Source organism: Danio aesculapii, chromosome 4, assembly GCF_903798145.1.
Source record: "Danio aesculapii chromosome 4, fDanAes4.1, whole genome shotgun sequence".
In the NCBI taxonomy this organism is placed as follows: domain Eukaryota; kingdom Metazoa; phylum Chordata; class Actinopteri; order Cypriniformes; family Danionidae; genus Danio; species Danio aesculapii.
The window spans coordinates 30,935,916-30,953,642 of NC_079438.1; positions in this window are offsets into that span (position 1 = coordinate 30,935,916).

Here is a 17,727-nt window from a genome sequence, read left to right on the forward strand (position 1 = left end):
ATTAAACATAAATATGTGTAGCTTTTTGGACATTTGTAAATTGATTTCAGAAAATGTACCAACGCTTTTACTCCAGAAAAGTTTTTAAAAAATGTATATTTGGTGGAATGAAAAGCTTATTAAAAACATTTGTTATTCTGACTGTCGTTTAAAAAGACAATATTTGAATTTGAAATTCCAAAGACATATTTTACTCAAACATATACCCAATAAATCCAGAAATTTCCAATTTTCAAGTAGTCTCTTTCCATTATCGTTCCAACTATTAGCTTAGCATGGACAACACAGAAAATGTATTCATGTGTACACTACCAGTCAAAAGTTTGGGTTCAGGTTTTTTTTTTTTTATGTTTTTTTTTAAGAGAAATATTCTGTTAATCAAGGCGGCATTTATTTAATGTTAAAAATGTTAATAAACATAATAACAATAATAATTAATATTAGAGAGATTTCTGAAGGATCATGTGACTCTGAAGACTGGTGTATTGAAGTTGAAAATTCATCTTTAAAATCAATGGAATAAATGATAAAATTAAATTATAAACTACTTATGAATAGAGATATTTTTATAGTGCAAAAACATTTCACTATTTTACAATGTGTGCTATATTTTTTGATTAAATGAATGCAGCCTTGGTGAGCAGGATAACCTTATTTTAAAACATTTAAAAATTGACCCCAAACTTTTGACCGGTAGTGTACATGTAACTGTACAGGAAAATCTTTTCATGCACATCATAATAGAAAGCACACTTTTTCCTCTCTATGTGCATTTTATTAATGTGTATTTATATTTATGTAAAAATCTGTTGCTGTTCTCTGGCGATTTGAAGTGCTTCTTTTGTCCTCATTTGTAAGTCACATTGGATAAAAGCATCTGCTAAATGAATAAATGCAATCTCAGTGTTGTGTAAGTGTATCCTCAAACATCAAGCATCCACTACTGTAGTCAAACCATAAAAATGCATCCCAATTTAATATACTGACTCTGCTCTTTTCCCTTTTTCTTCTTTCACGGCTAAACCTTTCGATGATCGAGGAGAAAGGAAATGGAGGTGAGGGGTTAAAGACACAAAAAGGGACATGACGGGGGGGACAAGAGAAACCCATTGAATGGACACGTTGGTAATTAACAGCTGCCTTTGCTCCAGCTCCATTTATTATGCAGTAATCTTAGCGGTCCTGCCCCGTGACACCCCGCAGAATGAGATCAGCTCCCCGCAGACGCCCCATATCTGAATAGGGCTCTTTCAGCTTCCTCTCACTCATTACTGTGTGTATGTGTGACTCTGCACATGCGTTTTGGGTCTCAATAGTCAGCATGTACCATACAGATATGCCGATTCTTTTGTGTGCTGAGCAAGTACTTTCAAATAAGAAAAGTGGCAATCGTACTGAGAGCCTATTGATGTTGTGGGGCACTTAATGAAAAAGAGGAGAGGGGAAAAAAATCAGGTGTATTTCGTGAAAAATATGAAGTGGATTGAAAGTTATGATGCCATTCTCTCTGGTTTTATGTCAGGTGCTAAAGGAGTGTTCATAGTGTCGGCGGGGAAAGTTCACAGCTTTGGCTCGCTTTCAGTTTACAGGTTTGACTATATATTTCTCTTGAAGTTCAATACTGTGAAAACAGTTTACAGGGCTGTGATGATAATTTCAACCCAGGCTCATTCTGAGAACGTAGTCCCGGGGACGTTTCTGGAGATCGCGAAATACGTAGCCGGGGGTACGTGCGGCTGCATTTCATTTTTTTAAGCGAACGCTGCGGGGCGGTGTGACGCCGTTCCCTTCGGCGCTCGCCGGCCGGCCAGCCAGCCGCTCGCCTCCGTGTGGAGGGCTTTCCCGCTGCAACCAGTTTGTCCGGTTAGCTCTTCGTGTACTCGAGGCGCAGAGAGGGGCTGACCACGACGACAACCGGGTTCGAGTCCGGGGAAGAGCGGTTCCAGGAATCAGGTAAGAAAACAAAAACAAAATCCAAAAAATGAAGCGAACAAGTTCATCACAGGGTGAGAATGTGGTCAAAATCCGAAAACGTGGTAAAAACCGGACGAGGGCTTTTCTTTTTCTGGACGGCTTTTGTGAACCGTCGTTGGTTGGGTTTGGGGACGGAGGAGGGTGGGTCAGCCAATTGGCCGGTCGCACGGTCAATCATTCCGTCATGAAAACAGGCAGACGGGCGGAAGGTCGTTCGACAGCGGCCTCTAGCGGGTTTACGCGAGAACGGCGCGGGAAAAAGCGCGCACAGCGGCCTCTCGCGGACTCGCGAAAACAAAAACTGCACAAATACGTACCTCCCGGGACGTATTTCGCGGTCTCCAGAAACGTCCCCGGGACTACGTTCTCGGAATGAGCCTGGGTTGGATAATTTAGTGTCAAAGGGAATGCTCACCAATAAGTTCTGTTTTTAGATCAAAATATGGTATCACTTTATTTGAAGGGGTCGTTAAACCTTTAACCTCTTAAGGCCCAAGGTGTTTTTTACATGCTTTTTTATTTCTCTTTGCTATTCGGGCTTATTATAACCTAATTAGAATAGAAACCTAAGTATCATCTTTTGATACAATGCACTTTTAGAGAAAAAAAGATGTCCATGTATGTGGACTCGTGGTCCGAATTTACATAAAACACTTTTTCCTGATTTTTTAATGCATATTTAACATCGAATTTTTTTTTAACTTGCTTTGACTATCAGAGAGTCAAAGTGGTATTTTTTCCCATTTTGGACAGTTAAAATAGTGTTTGGGACATTTCATATGCTGCAAAACAGTTGCAGCATGACACTGTATGTCTGTAACAAAATATAAAACATTCAAAGTATTTTAATAAGCCACTTAAGAGCTAAAATGTGCTGTCCATGTATGTGGACACTCAAGCCCTAGAAGGTTAAAGTCATAAGATGACACATCATAAATATTCATACCTGTCAACTCTCCTGTTTTTCCTGGGATTCTCCCGTATTTTACTATTCTATCCTGCTATCATCCTGTAAAGGTATTTTGTCGTATTTTTAATATTTCTATGAAGGGTGGCTATACATATTAAGGAGACGAACCTCCCTATAACCAACCCACACTGCCAAACCACCAGGGGGTGCCTCTTGCTCTAAAATGTGAGTCTGTTCTGTGCTTTCATTTTATGTAAGCATGAAAACACTTTGAAAGAAATATAAAACGGCGGGATTCCCTTCTTTTTCATTACAGGCGCCATCGCTCATCTTATACATTCCTCAAAACAGCTCATGTAGCGGTGCGTGACTGTCAGACGCCGTCCAAAATGATAAATAAATGCTGTTTCCCAAACGGATTCTGTACACGCGACTTGAAGCACAGCGAAAGTGGATACTGGGTTTTGGGTGCGTGTTTGAACAGACATATATACATAATAATAATAATAATAATAATAATAATAATAATAATAATAATAATAATGATACAAAGAAGAACAACTAAACATGTTGATTTTGGTGCGTTTTCATTTAAAAACAACACATTTTGTCTTAAATGAGCATAAAAAGGATAGCAATTGAATGCTTTCATCATAGATCTGTGCAATTTTAAAGAGACACTTATTATTATTTAATGTAATTAAATGATAAATCTAAATAAAAGATTTATTCGTTGCTCTTTAATCAGAATGTTTAAATTATACAGTGAAGATAAGGTTAATGAGATTTGATAACTTGATTCAATTTCTTTATAACAGCTATTAAAATTAAACTGTTTTCTAATTTATTTGCAGTCTTTTTAATGTATACTGTTTATTATATCCTTTGTAAATAATAATAATAAACATATTACTGACCGTTTCAACTGTTTATTTATGACAACTGTTGTTAAGTGTCATTTGCCCATTTATGTCATTTTAAAATTCAAAGATGACATTGTTGGAGATGTCATTGGCATGACAAATTCATACAAATATATCATAACCTGTCAGTAGCAGCATAATTTTTTTCTTTATTTCATAAATTACTTGCGCTTTAGAAGACAAATGCAGACACGCAATGAATGCGTGGTGGCATTTGAAGGCCTGAGACGCTTAATTCACAACACTAATACTAAAATATTTAAGGTGTTTTAGAATGACCAAAACATTTCAGATGTTTTACAAAGTGTTCAACCTGCTGGTTTGTCCATTCACACACATTTTTATCATCACATGATCTCTTATAACCAAATCACGTAACTTTTTTTAATGCACATACTGGAATTTGTTCGGTAAAAATGTTTCCATCATATTTTTTGTGCCTCTTAACAAATAAAAAGTTTATCCTACTTAGTTTTGCGCATATGTTATTTATATTTTATGCGCATATCCAAAATGCACATAAAAGTAGGCGGATGGAAACATAGCTAGTGTCCTTGTCATGCCAGTACCAAGACTTGTCATAAATCTGTCATAAACAAAATCGCCATTAGGCCATTATAATTGTGTCATTGCAGTGTCATTAATATTTGTTTTGTACAAATTAAATTTGTCATTAAAATGTCATTAAACATTAATGACGCTGTCCAAAAAGTATCGTATTGACACTTTTAATAAGAAATTTTAATAACAAATTAGTGAAAAAATGATCAAAAATGATTCATTCTAATTTCAAGACTTTGACAAGTTATTTTGGTGTAATGTCAAGCTGTGATGATGTTTTTGGTTATGTCAAATAGTCATAACAAAGACATTTCAAATAATGTCATCTCTGCAATTAAATAAGTGAATGACACTTAATGACAGATAGTATCTGATTGCCACCGCCGCCTGAAACCCGGTCCATGGTAGTTTACTGTTACTAACAACAACACCGCCGGTTCTCAACTTTGTAACTTAGATACCCCTACACCCCAAACCTGGTTCTCAACTTTGTTACTTAGATATCTCCTACACCCCCATTTCAGAGATAAATATTGGCAGGTATGTTTATGAATGCTTAATGACAGACTTACGAACAAACCCTTCAAGTAAAATGTTACCTTTTTTGTATTCAAAATGTAAAATTTCGTATTAGTTGTGATTGGTGTAATTACAGGATTTTTAATTGAGGGTGAGTAAATAGTAAGTAAATTGTCATTTTTGGATGAATTGGCCAAAATGGGCTCATTCTGAAAATGTAGCCTGAAATACATTTCTGGAGATCGTGAATTATGTAGCCAGAGGGACGTATGGCTGATTTTCGTCTTTAAAACGAATGCTACAGGGCGGTGTGCTACAGGCCATTGCTTTTCACGCTTACCTCAATGTAGACTGCTTTTCCACTGTTACCAGTTTTTCTACGTTGGCAGATTTGAGATGCAGAGCAGAGTTGACCGTGACGATGGGGTTCGAGTCCGGCAATGAATGGTCCAGAAGCAGGTACGACAAAAACAAAAATAGCCAAAAAATAAAACAAGCAAGTAAATAACAGGATCAGAATGTAGTCAAATATGAAAGCGCAGTAAAAATCAGGCTGCTGCGAGAGCTTTTCTTTTTCTAGACTGCTTTTTAAAACACTGTCGGTTGGGTTTAGAGAAGTGGGTGGGCGCTGATCAATCAATGGTTTTTAAAAGACTATCGTTTGGGTTTAGGGAAGGTGGTGGTTAGGGGAGTCGGTCGGTTGGTCAGTCAGTCAATTGACGGCAGCCTCTGGTGGATTTACGTGCGAATAGCAGGTGTGAATGGCACTCGTGAGAGAAATTTGAGATTTAAAAAAGCATACACAGCAACCTCTGGTGGATTCGCGAAAAAAAAAAAAAAAAAAAAAGTAGCTCCTAGGATGTATTTGCTGCTCTTGAGAAATGTATATGGGGTACATAATCAGAATGAGCCTGGGTTGGAACTAACACAAAGTGTTAGTCTATTAGTTTTATTTTTAACGTCAGTCAGTTTCTATAATAGTATCCTGACATTTCTTCAGTTTGAAGATTGAATTCCTACAAAACATTCTCCAAACATATGAATCACATGATTTTGGAAAATCCCCATGATTACCATATCAGAAGTGATCTGTCATGCCATGACTGTGACTATTAAATAAATCAAACAAAAGTATGGAAATAATTTTTCAAATCAGTCCTATATCTAGTTCGCAGCTAGTGAGCTAGATGTAAAATATCTGATAATTAAAACAATTTCAATTAAATTTAAAAGACATTCTAAATGTATACTGTAGACAAAAGCTATGTGTGTCTGGAAAAAATATATATTTTTTTTAGACTGCCTTTTATGATCGGAGTTTTGGATTGGAGGTTATAGTTAAGCATTGACTAGTGGAACAAGATTAGTTGAATGTTAATCTGAAAACGACACACATATACCTATAACAGTAATATCTATAGCAGTTACAATCCTCACATTTTCTTCCTGAGGGAAAAAATTATTTCTAGAGCTTGGCAGTAACCTTTTCAAATGAAACGGTACAAATTTCAAGCACAAATGGCATGGCTTGCTGAAGAAGCCGCAGGTACGATAGACAGAAAGAGAAAGAGGAGAATAACACTCAAGAGGCAAGCGAGAGAAAGAAGGAGACATATAGGTAGAACAGAAGACAGTCAAAAGAGACTTAAGGGCCTGCTTGAACCATTTCTGTTCCTAAAAATAAATCGGGATGAATCCTTCCCCTGCGGTGGAGCTGAACAAATGGTTCTCATTACCTATGTAACCACCAGCGCATCTGTCACTACCTTAAATGAAAAAAGAAAATACTCTTCTCACATCACTCACCCTCTGATTGATGTGCCAGTCATGGGGTTTGTTGGCCGATTTGTTTGGACACGACCCATGCGGCGTGAACACAAAGCGCCGGCGTCTCTGACACCCGTACAGGTTTAAGGCCTTGAAAGTAAAGCTGGGATCTTTTCACTCACCGAGTAGATCTTTTTGGATGGATAGGCAGTGAGAACCGTCCGTGTCTTCTTTTGTTGTGGTCGGGTTGCACAATGCCACCAGTGACTGACTCTATTGTTGTCTTATCGGCCGCGCTGACAGTTGGCCAGAGGACTATTGGGTTCGGCTCAATAGCTCCCTTTGGAAATGAAGGACACTAGATTGAAAGGAGTGGCTTTCGGTATCAGTGTAGTAGTTTATATCATGTGCTTTGACAGGATAGATTATCTAGTGTTCAGCGTGTCGTAGCCTATCATGACACACACGGTAGCTTGCAGTAATTAATGTTTATGAAAGTCTCTTTATGCTCAGCAAGGCTGATAAAACATACAATACAAATGGTGCTGTTCTAAAATACTTTAGCTAAAAGAAATAAGCAAACATATAAAATTACACACATCATATGCTGATTTCATTCTCAATAAATATTATCTCAAAAACTGTGATAGTAAAACATTTGTAATACTTTTATTAAACACTATTGATAATTAATAAAAATGACCATAACATATAAATAGGCTTATTACAAGGCTCTCTGGATTACTTGATTCTGATTGGTCAGTCACAACATTACAAGGATTGTGATTTCCAGAGGACAAGTGCTGAAAATATAACACAGGGACATCCAGGTACTTCGAATCATCTTGACCATAAGTGACTATGTTCACAATCATATTAATATCCTTGTCTGTCACGCTGCTGTTTTTGACTGTTGCCATCATGTGACCAAATAATACATAAGTGAGTGTATGCTCCATTCAGCCCTTTTCATTTCTGTAACAAAAAAAGTTCAAGTGATTTTTATTTCTATAGAACTTTTACAATATAGATTGTGTCAAAGCAGCTTAACTCATGGAAAAAAGTATAAAACACCATTAGAATATTTAAGATTGTGGAACATTGTAGGCATTTGGACAGGCAGGAGAGTGGTGATCGAATGCTGGTGTGATTCTAGTTAAATTAAAAATTATTCAGTTCAGTTTACTACAAATGACACTGCACTTTTCACCCCATAGACTTCCATTCATACGCACATGAATGCGACAGACCGGAAACGCAAGCTCGTGCGACAAGTTGCTGCATTGCAGAGTTCAAGCTTGATATACTCTGACCTGCGAAATCGCATCTCATGACCTCATGAGACAATCAAAGATCAAAACATGACCTCTCTGGACAGAAATGTAAAATATGAACCAATTGCTCACTTTTTTTTACATGTCTAATCACCTTGTTTAATCCTGCCCCTTTTTGCAGTGCCGTATGACAGAATTTTGCATGCTCAAGGTCTAGTGTGACCGCGGCATTAGTCAGGGTGACCAGTGAGGCAGAGCTAGACTGTTTATACAGAACAGCATTTTTCCTCTCTATTGCACTACTTTTCGATTGTTTTTCAATAAAAACAAGTGCTTGATGGATGTGTGTGTCTCTTACGCTTGCTTGTTTTGAAGCATCTTCCACTTGTCAATTTAAAAGATTTTCAACTTTCACACACAGCGCAGCCCATCACTGTCAGTTTAAAAACAGTGAACCAATCAGAAAAGGCAGTTAGCGGCAATAGCCTAGTGGTTAAGTGTGCTGACATATAGCACTGTAGTGCTCACAGTGACCTGAGTTCAATTCCTGGTTTGAGGTCCTTTTCTGATCCTTCCCCTCTCTCTATGCTCCCAGTTCATTCCAGTCTCCCTCTCCACTGTTCGATCAAATAAAGGTGAAAAATATTCAGAAAAAAGAATAAGAACTCTGAGGTGAAGTCTCTGTTTACAGACATGCTATTTTTCAAACCAGCCCAAAGCATTTTTAGAAGCAAAGACATGTTTGGTGTGAATGAGCCTTAAGACATTGGAGAGCTTGAGAACATTGAGAATCCGATGTGTGTATATAGTGCAGGTCCAAGCCGGTTACCGGGCTATGTGTTCAGACTAGTTGATGTGATTAGGGCAGAGACTCATCTGTTACTGGAGTCTTTACAGGAATCAGACTAGTGCTCTGGACACATCAATGACCACGACAACTTTCTGCTCTGGTTACGGGCCGGATCCAAGATTATGTGAACCTCAGGATGAGGAGATACAGACACTGGGGTCTTTGCAGGAATCAGTCTGGTACTCATGACTCATCAATGACCATCACACCCATCTGCTCTGGATATGGGCCGGATACAAGATGAACCCTCAGATAAGGAAAAACAAACAGTCTGACATGAGTGTAGATGCCATTGAAATTTTACTGTTTTTTTACTGGGGGGTGCTCCAGGTTGCCCTGATTATGTCAGCAATCCTTTGGAGGATTTGGATTTTAAAGGTATGCACTCATCTTGCCAAAAATGGTGATAAAGATCGGGTTTGTAGGCTGAGATGTATGTACATTGAAGAAGGCTGCAGCCTATAGGTGCACATGTAAGCTAAGATTACTTGCATGCTTATTAATGCATACACCTTACCCCACCCCTAACCATACCCAATAGTGACGTCAATAGCTCTATTGAGTACATATGTCAGAGAATACATGTCTCAGCTTGCATGTGCAAATATGCAGCCAGATCCTTTTGGTACTATGTGGAACTGCACGTGTCATGCTTTGAGGAAGCTCTAACCTGCTGATTGGTCAGATTCGACTTTTAATTATACAGACAAGGAAGAGATAAAGAAGACTATAACTGTTGCTCAGTCTTCTTTCTCTGTCTCTTTTTATGGCTCTTGCTCTAGCTCATTCTGGAGACCCTGCTCTTTTCATGCTTTCTCTGACTGTCTCTCTTTTCCCCTCCCTCTCAGGTAGCTTTATACATTCAAGCTGGGTACAATTATGTTTTATTGTTTCGTACATCTATTTTGTGCCCAATTCAAGTGTACGCATAATACAAATCCAGTCATTAAAACATTTCAATTATGAATTATCTACTTTTGACTTACCATTAACTTTAAACTGCTACATATTGCAATTCTATAGTCACACATAGCAATGTGAGCACTAATTTTGCTATTCTAACTTAAAGAGCACCTAGTTTACCCCTTTTTTCCAGATTTAAAATAAGTCTTTTGTGTCTTAAGAATGTGCCTGTAAAGTTTCAGCTCAAAACATGCATCAGATTATTTATTATACCTTTCGGAAGTTTGTATTTTATAGCTCTAAGCATCAGGTTGCGGGTTTTTAATGATAGTCCTCTATCCCCCACATTAGACCCTGCGGGTTTTTTAATGACCTTTAATGATAGTCCTCCCCGCTCACCATTGGCACGTGCCTGTCAGTGTGCCTCAATCTCCTCCCCGGCTGCATGGGCATATGTGCATCATACAACAGACAGACATGAAAGAAGCAGATCTCGCGTAACGTTTGTGAGAAATACTGCAGTAAAAACTTTTACTGATTATTATCCCAATTATTATTTGATGTGTTTGTTGTAACGATGAGACACACACAATGTCGTTACAAAGTTCACACGCACTGTTTTAAACATGTGTTAAACTTGTAAAACTCACTCTTGATCACATTTGATGACGATTGATGATCCTAGCGAACTGAACAGACCTTTTATTCCTGGTTGCTTTGCGCAAGTCTTGTCTTGTTGATATAATTATACGCGTTACTATGGAGACATGTTAATACGCAGCTGTCAATCAATTCGGTGGGTGGGGAAAACGCACTCCTACATCAAGTTGTGGTCGGCCTCAAAATGGGAGGGATTTGGATGCTATTTTAACATCCGGAAATAAAAAAAAAGAGACTTATTGTCTTTATATCACCCCAATATGACTGTGATACAGTATACCTACACACAGTTCTGTCCAAACAGCTTAAAGAAGATGATTTTCATCATAGGTGCCCTTTAACTTAGTTCTGTCATTGGTATAAATGGCAGAAGGTGGTGATAGGTAGCAGTCCTACAACCAGAAAGACAGAAATTCATCTTAAGAGGTATACAGTATGTTCACTAACCTGAATTATGTCTAATTCTGGCCATATAGGAACGTATATATAAACTTATACTTAATATACCTGAATATACATTTACAAATTTTTTATCATAATTTTGAAAAATACAGTTTTGCAATATGTTGTATATTTGCACATATGTGCATGTATGACATGTATTTATACATTTGTGAAATACATACACTGTAAAACCCAACAGTCAACTTTATCAAATGAAATGAGTGTAGTTAACTTAAAATTTTGTGAAAGTTAATTCTACTCATATGAAAAGAGTTTTGAACTTAGTGTTAAAGGTAATGAGTTAATGAAATACCTCATTGCTTCGAATTAAATAGATTAACTTCAAAGTACTCATTGGCATTAGTTTTTGAACTTAAATGGCTTGTGGCAATCGCTTTCCTCAAACGGTTTGAGTAACCTTAGTTTTGGGGGTTTTACAGTGTGCATATACTTGTATATCATAGATATGATTGGAATATATGTGCCAGACACCTGTACAAACACTTTCTGCTACAAAGGCACTTACAAGTCATCTTGCGCTTTGTACCGGTTGTTCTGAAATATCTATTTTGGGCAATCTTTTGTATCGTGTTTATGTAAATCTCATGCATTATCATTTTCTCACAATATCTGTACAGTCAGATTTGCACAGTATAGGTTAGAATTTTACTTTTTGTTTGCTTATATTTATCTAGAAAGTAGCACTGTGGTCCTGCAAGACATTACAGTATATTAGTTATACTGTATGGATAAAGTAGGGGAGAGCGGGGCACAAAGTCACACTTTTTGGTTTTGGCCAAACAGTGAACAAAGTAATAGGGTTAGACAAAGCATTTGTTTTTTACCGACAACACACAAGCCTCTCCTACAAATAAACACTGGTTGTATGATGGTTGCAGTATTGCTAGGAGTAAAAATGTTACTATTTACCACACCAGTGTGGCAAGTTGTAACAGACAGAGGGTAAGTTGTAACACATGCTTAAAAAGGCAGATTTCACACAATTAATATAATTTAATTTCTGTTTACTTTAAATCATAGCTATATTTCCTCAGTTCTCAGCTCAATTTATTTTTTATACTACATAGCACAGAATGTTTATTTATTTATTTATCTATTGGATAAACACATTTGGATTTATTTGCATTACTATCCATTATTATACAATGCATTTATTTGCATTTTTAGAAAAATAAATTTTTCTTTTAAAAAATATATTTTCCATTAAAAAACATTTTTATATAAAAAGTTCTCAACATTACACTCAAAATTCTAAACTTATTTAGTTGGTTTAATTGATGTCCAACAGTGTGTGGCTTAATTGTAACACCCTGTTACAACTAAACCTGTTTTCTTCAAAACTGGCTAGCAATCACTGTGTGCATTTTAAATCTTTCAAAATAGTTTAATCTTTTAGCCAGATGATGGTAAGCACAACAATATAAGATTTTACTTGCATACTTTCACAGATTAAAAAAAATTATATATATATTTATATATATATATATATATATATATATATATATATATATATATATATATATATATATATATATATATATATATATATATATATATATAAATGAGTATAATAAAAAATATTTTTATGCTGCTTCTCATGTGTTTCTTATGTGTTTCTCATCCAAATTTTGCTGAACAATAATTGGCAGGAAGACGTCTGCCCACACTGTGGTGAAAATCTTGGAAGCATGCCATGGTTAACCCTGAGCAAATACATTAAAACTTCGTGTAACATTTTACTCAGAGTCGCTTTGTGCCCCGTGCTCCCCTAGATATTTTGACAAATTCAGAAACAACCATTGACTTCCATAGCATGAAAAGCAAATACTAAGAAAGTCATAGTTACAAGTTTTCACCATTCTCCAAATATCCTCTTTCGGGTTTAACAAAAGATGTTTCTTAAGATTTTAGCTTATTAATAATTAGATTATATAATTTTCAAGACAGTAGATTATTAATCACAATATAACCTTAATCATGTTAAAATCAGGATGATGTTGTACATGTAAACAGCGAATATCCATCCGTTTCTTATTCAACTTTTGAAGTTGGACCAATGAGATTAGCACTAACTTTTTTTCATGAGATTTCCTATTTGAGTTTGGAAGGAGGTCTCTTCTCTGTTGCCAGGTGGCTAATGTTGGTTGCGCTCCATTGGTTTACCTCTGTGAAAGCATTCACCACTGGTTAAGTAAAGGCAGAGAGGGTGGAAAAGGCATGTCCACCTGAAAGGCCGAGACGAGACGCGCTCTTGATTGTATCCCATCCGTGAGGAGCGAAGGTAGATGAGCTTTTGATTGGCTGGGGGGCTGGGGGGAACGGCGAAGATGGATTTTTGATTGGGTGAGAGAGCGCACAAGGTCCGTTCGGTCAGCCTTGAAGAGAGCGCGTCCCAGCGGAGACCGTCATGATCAATGTGGTCATTACAGCTCTTCTTTAGCTCAACTGGAGTGCTGCTACAGCTTGGATGTATGGAATAAATTAAGGGGAAATGGGCTATAAAGAGAAGAGGTCAGTTTAGCAGCAAATGTCAGTCTATTCAATATACCAGCAGGCTGTGTTTATTACTTAGCTTACTGGCTGTGACATGCCACCAAACTCGCTTAAATTACAAATGTGGAGATGGCCCAAAACCACATCCAAAGGGAATTCTGACTTTCCACTTTTTGCTCTAGCAGAATATTGAAATATGAACTTCAAACATGAAACAATTTATTTTTTTTACATATTTATTTACTTGTAGTGTTTTTATTATTGTTTATCAATTTATTGACTGATTGAATGTTGCTTTTTTTATTTTTGGAGTTTTAAAACATTTTAGATAATAATAACAATAACAACATCATTATCATCAACACCAAAACATACACTGTAAAAAATAAAATCAGCATTTGTTCAGCACACCATACGTTTTCTGTCATATATACTAAGACTTATGAATAACTATTGATCTAAATATATGTTATGTCAACAATAGTCTCTAAAATGTTATCTGGACAAACATTTTTGTGTTGAACAGGAATGCTGATATTTAAATAATTTGCATGTGTGACGCAACGATCGAAAACTAACCTTGTTTATCTGTTGCTTGTAAGAGGGGTGAAGGTCAGTTGGCATCTCTGTGTTCATGTGAGTTTCCTCCGGGTGCCCTGGTTTCCCCCACAGTCAAAAGACATGCGGTACAGGTGTCTGAGTGTGAATGGATGTTTCCAAGTACTGGGTTGCAGCTGGAAGGGCATCCGCTGTGTAAAACATATGCTGGATGAGTTGGCGGTTCATTCCGCTGTGGTGACCAGTGATGAATAAAGGGACTTAGCCAAAGGAAAATGAATGAATTAAGTAGGAAGTTTGTGCTTGTCATTTGTAAGTAAAATGATTAAAAACAGGATGATATGCTAACTAGTATTAATTACTTATTTTGCAAAATTGAAAAACAATCATCCACTAAACAGAAAAAAATGAACTGAATTGACTCAATAGCAGTAACTGTTGCTTCAGTTGATGTGACAAGAATATCTTTATTAGTAAAATGCAATAATCAACATTGCATGAATAAACAAAATTATGTTAGCTGAAGAAAATATTGTTACTGAGAAGAACTAAAAAACAGTTGTTGAGACTGCATCAAGTACTTACTGCATCAAGTTGCCTCGTTTTTTTATTTTCTCAACAATTTATTTTTTCCAGTGTACTGTGCAATGATTTTATGTAAAAAAAGGGATTTTAAAAATCCCCCTTGTTTTAAAAAAAAGAAACAAAAAATTGAACAAAAAAAAAATTCACTTTAATGAATTGTAGTTTATAATAATTGTGGAAGGTCTTTGTAGGTAATTTATTACCTTTTTTATCAAATGTATTTAATTAAATCATTTATTTAAAGGGCACATAGGTTAACCCTTTTTTCATATTTAATATAAGTCTTTTGTGTCCCCAGAATGTGTCTGTAAAGTTTCAGCTCAAAACACCCATCAGATTATTTATTATAGCTGTTTGAAGTGTCTATATTATAGCTGAAAAAAAGTTTTTGCTGTTTTTTTGTACTGGCCCTTTAAGACATACACACACACACACACACACACACACACACACACATAGCTCAGACACGCAGACACACACACACACACAGAGTGAGAGAGATAGAGAGAGAGAGAAAGAGAAAGACAGCGCGTTAAGCTTTGCACTCGTTTTGTAATATCCACTGCTGTATGAATATATCTTATATTAATGTACAAAATAAACCTGATTTAACATCCACAAACCGCGATTGAAGCGTCTTCTTTTATAATTGTTCTGACACGCGGCTGTGCTGATTAAGTGCATCTAAAGTGAATCGCTGTAATTCATTACACACTTGCACTGTTTTAAAACATTTTAAACTTGTAAAACTCACTCTTGATGACGTTTGATGATGATTGATGATCCTAGCAAACTGAACAGACCTTTTATTCCCGGCTGCTTTGCGCTCGTCCTCGGTTGATGATATGATTATACACGTGACTACCGGGACATGTTAATGCGCGCAGCTGTCAATCAATATTGGTGGGTGGGGGAACCGCACTGCTACGTAAAGTTGCAGTCGATCTGAAAACAGCTCCAATTGGTCCACCGTTTTTAAGTTGTTAAATTTGAAAAAAAAGGACTGGGTGTGTTTATTTCACCCCAATATGACAGTTTATACACTATACTTACACACATTTGTGTCCAAACAGCTTGAAAAGTAGATTTTTCACCATAGGTGCCCTTTAAATCATTTAACTTTCATCATCATTATGCCACAGCATATATTTATTTAATAATAATAATATTTTATTGTGCCGGCAACTCTCACATGGTCGCCCACTGAAGCTAAGCAGGGCTGTGCCCAGTCAGTATCTGGATGGAAGACCACATGGGAAAGCTAGGTTGCTGTCGGAAGTGGTGTTAGTGAGGTCAGCAGGGGGCGCTCAACCTGCAGTCTGTGTGGGTCCTAATGCCCCAGTATATTGAAGAGGACTCTATATTGCTCAAGGAGCGCCGTCTTTTGGATGAGACATTAAATGAGGTCCTGACTCTCTGTAGTCATTAAAAATCCCAGGATATCCTTCGAAAAAGAGTAGGGGTTTAACCCTGGCATCCTGGCCAAATTTGCCCACTGGCCCCTGTTCATCATAGCCTCCTAACCATCCCCATATCATTATGGGCTATATGCACAGCTAGTGTTTTTCAGCCAATGATGTACTTCCGGTGAAAGCTTTATGTGACTATTTTCAATTTCATAAGGTTCCTTTTACAGCATCAATGTTCTAATGTCATTTAATATATATCGTTATATAGATGTAGTCTGTGTTCACACCAAACGTGGCATGCACGTAAATAGATGTGTGAACATTTTACTCGCTTGGTTCGCGTGTCAAATTCACTTCACAATAGATGCGGATTTGCGTCATGGACAAGGCTTCTGTCTGCCCAGTGACTCTAGTGTTGTTGCTAAATGGCTAACATGGCTTTTATTGAGAGAATAGCTCTGCTTATATGCTTTAGGAATACTGAAAACTGTGATTCATTTAGAGCCGTGTCTGAGTCCACTAGATCCTTTCAGAGATGCTCCCAGCACTGTGAGTTCATAAACTCCTCCAGAAACTATTCCTGGATGAGGGAAGCTTTCAGCGGTGCTTCCAACTGAGTCAAGCCCAGTTTGATCAACTGTTGTCTAGTGGCGGCAGGAGGATTTTCCCCCGCGAATGTCCGCTAAAGTTCACATTTTCCAACTTGAGTGATTCACGTGAAACATGCAATATGCGCGTTAAGCGTATCAATAGCACAAAACACTAAACTCACGCGTGAATCACGTCATTTGCGCCGCCTGATTTGTGCGTATTGTGCTGCAGGATGTCTATTCGGGTCTTTGTATTGACTTAACATGTAAATCACTTGCGCTTGACGCTTCTTCCTCATCTGGTGTGAATGCAGCATTAGGCATCTGTTTGGTTGTTAAAGCATAAAAAGAGACAAAAGACTATTTAAACGCAGGCACCATCATTAGCTGCAGGCTAGCGCAGAAATGTAATGCGGTGCTTTTTGTTTGGTCTGATACCCACTTTATATCATATCTCAGCCAGACAGTGAGTCGCTGTATTTTTGAAGAAGTTCGATCTTAAACGCGACGATTTTGTATGGGATGACAATTAACTGGAAGCCCTGGCTGACTGAAATTTAAAGTCTGTGTGCACATACCCCATTGGCTTCATCACTCTGTCTGCTCTCCACCAATCAGCTGGTTTGTGGTGTGCGGTCTAGCACACCACACACCGTCGCGTCTTCCAGGTACCGTCCTGGTGCCGTCACCTGTAAGTTGCCGTCGCGTCTTCCAGGTGGATGCTGCACACTAATGGTGGATGAGGTGATTCACCCCCGCCCCCCTCCCCCTCAAAAAATGTGTAAAGTTCTTTCTGTGTCAAGAAAAGCACTGTATATATGTAAGAAATTATCATTATCATTTATTTATTTTAAATTAAAATACATTTTAAATAATTTCACTTTTATTTACAGAATTCTTAGCCATTGTAGAGCCTTTTGCAATGTATCATTATAAGCTGCTGCAAATAAATCTGCTAACAAACTCAAAACAACATTTCTGCAACATTGTAAAAAACAGCCCTATGTTAAAAAAAACTGCATTTGCTAAGCATGCATAATTATATTTTGTCAATCTTTTCCAGAGTTTAAAGGTGCACCGAGATGATGATTTGCCCTGATATGAATGCAGCGTCACGTTTTTAGTTATTGATGGCTTTGGCTTTGTAGATGTCCTATGTGCTTTCGTATAAATGTTCGGTTAGCCATGATGATTAATTTATTCCACGAGCTCCTAAATGCAGTTTGAGCTAGTTCTTTTTATTTAATGGATTACATGCTTCCGCAACCATTATAAAGCCAGAATAA